Source organism: Tachyglossus aculeatus, chromosome X1 (assembly GCF_015852505.1).
Source record: "Tachyglossus aculeatus isolate mTacAcu1 chromosome X1, mTacAcu1.pri, whole genome shotgun sequence".
Classification (NCBI taxonomy): Eukaryota; Metazoa; Chordata; class Mammalia; order Monotremata; family Tachyglossidae; genus Tachyglossus; species Tachyglossus aculeatus.
In genome coordinates, this window is record NC_052101.1 from 34,982,523 (window position 1) to 34,992,322 (window position 9,800).

Here is a 9,800-nt window from a genome sequence, read left to right on the forward strand (position 1 = left end):
GGACGACTCTAAAGCTGGCATGAGCAGGGAGAGTGGAAATCAATCAGAGAAGGGTTCCTGGAGGAGGTGAAACTTCAGGAGCACTTGGAAAGTTGTGATTTGGTGGTTTTGAAGGGCGAAGAAGCTCCAGGCAGTAGGAAAGGTGGAAGCAAAGTTTGGATTTGGGAGTGTCAAGAATGAGGGACAGAGAGACTTGCTTGGTAAGTGTGACAGGTGTGAGCTAGGGAGCAGTGGGTGAGAAGAGCAGATATGTAAGAAGGAGAGAGCCGGGGAGGTGTTGAAGGCAAGGGTCAGGATTTTGGCTTGACGAAAAGGCAGCAGAATGTGGCATAGACTGAAGCAGAGAGTGACTAGAGGGAGGGAGACCAGTGAATAGGTCTTTCTTGTCACCACTTATTTTGGACCCTTTGAAGCAATTTCTGAGTCTGGGCCTACACTTCAGTTGTAAGTGAATCCATCTCACGTGAGATTTCTCCATTATTAGGCCACGAAGTTCAAGTTTACTCTGTGCAGAGCATTATATGGATCTCATATCAAATACCACCTCGTGGTGCTTTCCACTGGTGTTAACTTTTTTTGTTATAAAGTAGTAATATCATGAATAGTTTTTTCAGTGATTTTCAGTGTACGTCGTTTCTTTTGAAACTCCAAGATGTAGTCTGGAGGACTTGGCCAACAATGACAAGAATAGTTATGTGAATCATAGAATAGCATTGAAACCAACCCTCCCATCTAGTCTTGGAACTCCTTGCCTCCCCAAATTTGATAGACTAGAGACCTTCCCATATCCAAGGCTCCTACAAAGAGCTTGCCTTCTACAAGGAGCACTTCCTGATTAATTACCAACACCTGGAGTCTTATCTGTTAGCATTAATGAATTTATATCCAACCTCAGCACTTGTGGATTTTTATTCAATTATCCATTCAATTATTTCTTCTGATTACCTTATTTGTAAATATTTACCCCTCTAGCACCCATGCATTGATATCCGATCTCAGCACTTACACATGTATTTTTATTCAATTATTTCCTCTGACTGTCCTATTTGTAAATATTTTTGTTTGTCCTGTTAGAAGGTGAGATCTTTGTGGGCAGAAAATACTTCTCTTATTTCTGCTGACCTTTCCAAAGCCCTTTTAACCCAGTGTTCACTCAATAAATATCATTACTATTGCTACTGAATTGGAACATTCTCTCCAACTATTCAGGCCAAAACATTGCTTTCTTCAGATTTTATCATTTGTAGCTCTCTTACTCTATACTGTTGCCAATTAGTGCTTGATTCTCTCCTCCATTAGACAACAAGCTCCTCCAAGGGCTGCTTCTAATTACATTTCCAAATGTCTAGCTGACCCATGCATGTAATAGGTCCTTGATAAGTGTCATTGTTTATGTCAATAATGACATATTTGTGGCAAATTTTCCTGTTCTGACACATTAGTGTTTTTTCTAACAGAGGGGTCAGCTAGCAGGCTCCAGGTTTGGATATAGAACAGTCCAACTGGGCAGATGTGGTAGGTTTTCCCTTGCTTGGATTGTTGGAGGTTTGATAGTAAGATATAAGATAGTAAGAGACACACCTATCTTTCCATGAGGGTAAATCAAACACCACTGAGGAGGAAAGAGGGCGAGTCACTTAAAGGAGAATCCCAAGGACTTGGGGGAAGTCACAAGGGGCTTTGACTTCGAAAGAGGGCCTGGAAAATGAGAGGGTCCTCTCATTTTCATAGAAAGAACTTAGTTCTTACAGTTATTTGTGGACAAACGAATGTGAGCATGAGTTCATTAGCTGTGTGGCAACAATTGAAGATATCAGCAGACAATCTATCCAAGTAGATTCTTTTCTATTATATAAGGACTCAAAAGAAATAAACTGTAGAGTAGGGATAAGCACTGAGTTTTGTCCAGCCATCTCTTACCTCTCACTGAAGCTGTCTGTAGGCTGACAGATCACATAGAGTGGCAGAATTGTGGTTTAAAATGGCTGAAATGCATTCCGGCTCTGTCTCTCTCCTTCCAGGCTCGTCTCTCCTCCTGCTTTCAGGACATCTCCATCTGGATGTCTGCCCGCCATCTAAAACTCAATATGTCCGAGACTGAGCTCCTTATCTTCCCTCCCAAACCCTGCCCTCCCCCTGACTTTCCCGTCACTGTAGACGGCACTACCATCCTTCCCGTCTCACAAGCCCGCAACCGTGGTGTCATCCTCGACTCCGCTCTCTCATTCACTCCTCACATCCAAGCCGTCACCAAAACCTGCCGGTCTCACCTCTGCAACTTTTCCAAGATCTGCCCTTTCCTCTCCATCCAAACCGCTACCTTGCTGGTTCAATCTCTCATCCTACCCTGACTGGATTACTGCATCAGCCTCCTCTCTGATCTCCCATCCTCCTGTCTCTCCCCACTTCAGTCTATACTTCACTCTGCTGTCCGGATTATCTCTGTGCAGAAATGCTCTGGGCATGTTACTCCCCTCCTCAAAAATCTCCAGTGGCTGCCTGTCAACCTACGCATCAAGCAAAAACTCCTCACCCTGGGCTTCAAGGCTGTCCATCACCTCGCCCGCTCCTACCTCACCTCCCTTCTCTTCTTCTCCAGCCCAGCCCGCACACACTCCACTTCTCTGCCGCCGCTAACCTCCTCACTGTGCCTCATTCTCACCTGTCCCACCATCGACCCCCAGCCCACGTCCTCCCCCTGGCCTGGAATGCCCTCCCTCCGCCCATCTGCCAAGCTAGCTCTCTTCCTCCCTTCAAAGCCCTACTGAGAACTCACCTCCTCCAGGAGGCCTTCCCAGACTGAGCCCCCCTTTTCCTCTCCTCCTCCCCATCCCTCCCACCCTGCCTCCTTCCCCTCCCCACTGCACTTGTATATATTTGTACAGATGCATTACTCTATTCATTTTACTTGTACATATTTACTTTTCTATTTATTTTGTTAATGATGTGCATATAGCTTTAATTTTATTTGTTCTGATGATTTTGACACCTGTCTACTTGTTTTGTTTTGTTGTCTGTCTCCCCCTTCTAGACTGTGAGCCCGTTGTTGGGTAGGGACCGTCTCTATATGTTGCTGACTTGTGCTTCCCGAGCGATTAGTACAGTGCTCTGCACAGAGTAAGCGCTCAATAAATACGATTGAATGAATGAATGAATTCCCTTCTGCCCATCGTAGCTAATAATGAAAATAATTGTGGTATTTGTTAAGCGCTTCCAATGTAACAATAATAATAATGATGGCACTTATTAAGCGCTTACTATGTGCAAAGCACTGTTCTAAGCACTGGGGAGGTTACGAGGTGATCAGGTTGTCCCACCGGAGGCTCACAGTCCTAATCCCCATTTTACAGATGAGGTAAATGAGGCACAGAGAAGTTAAGTGACTTGCCCAAAGTCCTACAGTTGACAATTGGCAGAGCTGGGATTTGAACCCATGATCTCTGACTCCAAAGCCCAGGCTCTTTCCACTGAGCCATAACAAGCACTGCGCTAAGCACTAGGGTAGCTACAGGATAATCAGACACAATCCCTGTTCCACAGGGGGCACGCAGTAGAAGAGGGAAGGGAATCATGTATTTAATTCTCAATTTACAGTTGAGGAAACTGAATCACAAAGTTCTACAGCAGGCAAGTGGCAGAGGCAGAATTTGAACCCAGGTCTCCTGACTCCCAGTTCTTTTCAATAGAACATGTTGCTTCTTAGCTGAGTCTGAGCCAGTTACGGAGATGCTCCATAGTACTTACTGGGACCCTGCACTCCAAGTTGGGGCAGGCCACAGGGTGACCAGGAGGGAGCTGAAAGAGGCAAGAGAAACTATCTTGGTGTTGGGCTGGATTAAAATGCTTGGTGGGCTGGACTTGATCCAATCGATTTATTGATCAATAGTACTTATTGAGCACTTACCTTCTGTGGAGAGCCTTGTACTAAGCACTTGGGAAAGTTCAGGCAATACAGCCGGGGACAGGACTCCAGCCCTGGAGGGGTCACATAGTCCCTGTTATAGTGCTCACCGTGCTCAAGGGTTTAGTGACAGATGGTTGTTCAGAGAAGCTTTCCATAATGCTCTGGTCACTGAAGGAGAGGAAAATATGAAATTAAATCAGATTATAACGTCTTAGGGATGCTACCTTTTTTCCCATTTCCTGGCATTTTAGCGTACTGATATATATCGTGTGCCAGCATCTGGTCATTCGCTGGAAAAGAATTTAGGAGCCAGAACATCTCGATTCTGTTTGCTAAAATGTTTTTGGGAAAAATCATTTAACCAATTTTCTGTCCATTTCCCCATCTGGCTCATGTATGAAACAATGTATTTTGCACTGGGTGTAGTGTCTCACTTCATATTTATAAACCATTTTGAGAGTTTCAGATGAAAGATGTTACATAAACACGGCAATACTGGGTAATAAAGCTCTTCTTCTTCCCTTAAGCCCTTCTCAACTGTCCATCCTAACTTATAAATGACCATTTTGAGAAGTCTCTCACTCATTTCCTTATGTCATTTGCTTCTCACCTGCTCCCACTGGGCCTCCCGACAGTTTGCAATTTTATAACGGATCCTTGCTATTTCGGAGGCACAGGGTCCCTTGCACAAAGCCCACAGGGCCAGAACACACCACCGCTTCTAGGCTTAATAAGCGTTTCAAACGGGAAGCAGGAGTTGACAAGATAATATAAACAGCCAATGCCCACTCTCAGAAAAACCTGTTGGCTTATCAAAATTCAGAAAGGAGTCTGACGTTGCTTTTAAGATCATGTTAATGCCTTGAATTTACATGCTGGAGTGCGAGGATGAAAGGACAAGAAAAATAAAAATAAAGGAATCAGCCCAGAACAGCCTGTCAGTCCCAGGGGAGCAGCACATAAATTGTTTCCCCCCGAGGGCAGGCGGACAAGATTTCTAGAAGCGCTTAACAAATACCATTATTATTATTATTATTATTATTATTATTATTATTATTATACAGGGCCCAGAGAATCTCACCACTATCATAAGATGCTATTATGTATATCATCCCACTTATGCTCACCCTATTCTCAACTGTTACACTATTGTAGCTTCTGCCAGCCCCTCTTGCCAAGCAAAACCCACCTGCCCATCTTCTGCTCTTTTCCCCACCCAGCATGTTTTTCTCCATTTCACCCCGGAGAAGCCTTCTCCAATTAATTCACACACACACACACGCACAGTCACATCTACCCTTAACACTTCCGTAGTACGTCTATTTTTTACATTGTTACTTTTTTCAGTGATTATCTTCATATTCGCACTGCCTATTCTTCCTCCTGCTCCCATTATCAATCAATCTAGCCCACTGTTGGGTAGGGACTGTCTCTATATGTTGCCAACTTGTACTTCCCAAGCGCTTAGTACAGTGCTCTGCACACAGCAAGCGCTCAATAAATACGATTGATTGATTGATCAATCACATTTACTGAGTGCTCACTATGTGCAGTGCACTGTACTAAGAGCTCAGGAAAGTGCAACAGAGTCGTGGTTGACGTACCCTGTCCACTGTGAGTTACAGTCTACAGGGGGAAAAAGACATTAGTATAATCAATCGTATTTATTGAGCGCTTACTGTGTGCAGAGCACTGTACTAAGCGCTTGGGAAGTACAAGTTGGCAACATATAGAGACAGTCCCTACCCAACAGTGGGCTCACAGTCTAGAAATATATAAATGTATAAATACTTGAGCCCGTTGCTGGGTAGGGATTGTCTCTATCTGTTGCCGAATTGTACTTTCCAAGTGCTTAGTCCAGTGCTCTGCACACAGTTAGCGCTCAATAAATACGACCAAATGAATGAATATGTACATATGTGCTGTGGGGCTGAGGGAGGGGTGAATGAAGGGTACACATTCAAGTGCAAGTGTGGCTCTGAAGGGAGTGTGAGAAGAGGAAATGAGGGTTTTGTTGGGGAAGGCCTGTTGGAGATGTGCTTCATAGTAAGGCTTTAAAGTTGGGGAGAGTGATAGCTTTTTGTTTTGTTGTCTGTCTCCCCCTTCTAGACAGTGAGCCCATTGTTGGGTAGGGACCGTTTCTATATGTTCCCGATACTTCCCAAGTGCTTAGTACAATGCTCTGCACACAGTAAGCACTCAATAAATACGACTGAATGAATGAAATGAATGAATGTGGGCAAGAGAGATCGGCGGTGAGGTAGAGGAGAACAGGGTGCTCTGGTGGTGGGGGAAGGTCGCTATTATTTATACATTTTTTGATCTTCTACATTAGTTTGTAAACTTTTTGATGACAGGGCCTGCTTCTGTTGCACTCTCCCAAAAAACATTTGGTACGGTGCTTCACACTCAGAGAGCACTCAAATACCACTGATGTCTTTCCAGACAAGCCTAATCCCATTCCAAGCACTTCAAAGGCTCCAGAAAATTCTTTGTTCTTCTCACTCTCCCATTCACTAAACATTTGGCTATGTCTCTGTACAACTATAGATAACAAATACACTCGAGGTTATATAGCATCGCCATCTGTTTAGATTTGTGGTGGTCCTGACTTTTTTTATGATATTTAAGTTTACTTTGTCCGAAGCTTAAGATCCCCTCGAGATTGTAAGCTCCTTGTGGGCCAGGAATGCGTCTACCAACTCATACAAACGAGACTGGCAGGTTTTGGTGAAGGTATATAGGGTATGTAATTTGATATTTACAACTGCGCTTCATTAGGCTGTTCTTCTGGGCAGGGAATGTTTTTCCCTAACTCTGTTGGACTCTACTCTCCCCAGTGCTTAGCAGCAGAAGCAGTGTGGCTTAGTGGAAAGAGCACGGGCTTTGGAGTCAAAGATCATGGGTTCAAATCCCGGCTCCACCAACTGTCAGCTGTGTGACTTTGGGCAAGTCACTTCTCTGTGCCTGTTACCTTATCTGTAAAATGGGGATTGACTGTGAGCCCCCCGTGGGACAATCTGATCACCTTGTAATCTCCCCAGCACTTAGAACAGTGCTTTGCACATAGTAAGCACTTAATAAATGCCATTATTATTATATACAAACACTTAGCATTCATTCATTCAATCGTATTTATTAAGCGCTTACTGTGTGCAGAGCACTGTACTAAGCGCTTGGGAAGTACAAGTTGGCAATATATAGAGAGGGTCCCTACCCAACAACGGGCTCACAGTCAGTCATGGTAAATGTTTATGAAATTTGTTGTATTGTACTCTCCCAAATACTTAGTACAGCGTTTTGCACACAGTAAGTGCTCAATAAATACAATCGAATGATTGATTGATTGCTTATATAACAATCTAGTCAGACACAGTCCCTGGTCCACAGGGGGCTCTGAATAGAAGAGCCTTCCCAATTGGATTGTAATCTTAAGGGCAGACAGGATGACTTCTTCCTCAATTCTTCTAGCCCTTAATATTGTGCTCTTCACACACTGTACTTGTGTGACTGGTAAATGACTGGTAAACTGAGAAAAACAGTGACATTGTCACTCTGTGATCTACCTAAGGAGTCCCAGGTAATTTATGTCTCCTTGACACCCCATTATTATTACCTCTTCTGTTAAACCACAAAACAAGACTATTCTTCAGAATCCGATCCATTTCCCAACCCCTTAAACTTCTCTCAATTCATTATGGTATTTGTTAAGTGCTTACTATGTGTCAAGCGCTGTTCTAAGGATTGGGGTAGATATGTTAATCGAGTTGAACACAGCCCCTGCCCCACATGGGGCTGAGAGAGTCTAAGAGAACAGGTATTGAATCCCCATTTTAGAAAGGAGGAAACAAGAAGTGAAGTGACTTGCCCCAGGTCACACAGCCAGCAAGTGGCAGAGCCAGGATTAGAACACAGGTCCTCTGATTCCCAGGCCTGTGCTCTTTGCAATAAGCCATACTGCTCTTCTTTATAATCACAACATAATTATGTCCTATGGTTCCAAAAGGACTTCTCAGCCTGATCCATCACTCTGGGAATCTCCAATTCCTTGAGACAAAGCGAAATTAAAGACAGAACCACAGGGTCCCCACCTGTTGTGTTACCTTAGCAATTAGCAATGCTTCTACAGCAAAGAAATCTCCAGGCAGGTGGATAGACATATGTATATATATACATATATATCCTAATGAAAAGATCCCATGAAAACATTAAAGCTCAAGATCATGATGGGAACTTGAACCACTCTGGAAGACTTTAATGTCATAGAGAAATTTGGCATAATCATATTTGTTTTTACACTATTTGTAGGAAACTAGTTTTTTTCCCCAACAGCAATTCTTCCAGTAAGCATTAAATATTTTCTAATTCAGAAATGAGTATTCCTTTAGGAGCTTTTAAGTTTTCAATTTTTGATTATAGAATTAAGGGTAGGGTTGCTTTTTGAAAATCTCACATTAGGGAGGAGCCCACATAGAACTGCAATCTCTCAATTACATTGGTGAGGGGAAAATACATGTTCTCAAAGAATTATATAAAAAACAGTCTAGGGCCAACTTCATGGTCGGTAAGATATACGCACATTAGCGATAGCAAATATGACAACTAAACAATATGAGATTTATGGCCCTTTGAGTGTGTGTAATGAGTATTTACAGGAAAAACAATGCTTGTACAATCAATTGTTGAACAGTGCCCTAGATAATCCATCTTCTCTGTTACAAATGAAAACATTTTATAAGTGTTGGTTCTCTTTAGGATTCACCACCACAACTTAAACTACTGGCACGGATAAGATCAATAGCTATCCACAGGTTTCAGTCTAATAGATTGGAAAACTTTTGCATGATGATGTTATTCACAGTGGAGCCTAAAATTTAATCACTGAGATACTACAACCTCCTTTAGATTCATGTGATATTTATCCCATTAATATTTAACGAATTTTAGCATGCTTAGAAGACAACGGTCTTGGGAATTAGAAGACCTAGGTTATAAGCCCAGTTTTGTCATTTGCCTGCTGTAGGGCCTTGGACAAGTCACTTAATTTTTTCCGATTTTCTCGTCTATAAAATAAATATTAAATTCCCATTCTCCCTTCCTCAAACTGTTGTGTAGGAATTGTTTCCGATCTGATGGCACTGTATCTTTCCCGGTGCTTAGAACAGAATTTAAAATTATTATTAAACCATTTTTATGCACACTTCAACATAATGGACACAACTGTACAGCTATTAAATGCTGACCTTCTTTTTCAAAGGTTCCATTTTAATGACTTTATGATTTTTATATATAAGGCTTTACATTTTTAACATATCTGACCTGGCCTAAATATCCCATTTTGTCTTTATTTTCTTCAGCTTCCTTCTAGACTGTGAGCCCACTGTTGGGTAGGGACTGTCTATATGTTGCCAACTTGTACTTCCCAAGCGCTCAGTACAGTGCTCTGCACACAGTAAGCACTCAATAAATACGATTGATTGATTGATTGATTAAAATAGAAATTATTTATGCCTTTGAATCAGACATATGGGTTTGTGGTTGCCGGAAAACTGAAGAGAGCATTTTAAACTGTTACCTTTGAACAGTGTCATGGCCTAGTAGAAAGAGAATGGGCCCGAGAGTCAGAGACCTGGGTTCTAATCCTGGTTCTGCCTCTTGTCTGCTGTGTGATTTGGGGCCTGTCACCTTACTTCTCTGGGCCTCCGTTCCCTCATCTGCAAAATGGGGATGCAATACCCGGTCTCCCTCTTACATAGACCGTGAGCCCCATGTAGGACCTGATTATCTTTCATGCAGCCCAGCACTTAGGACAGTGTTTGACACATAGCTACAAAAATAAAAAAGATAACAAACATTATTATAATTAACAAAGTAGAACAGGAACCTTCTTGCAATC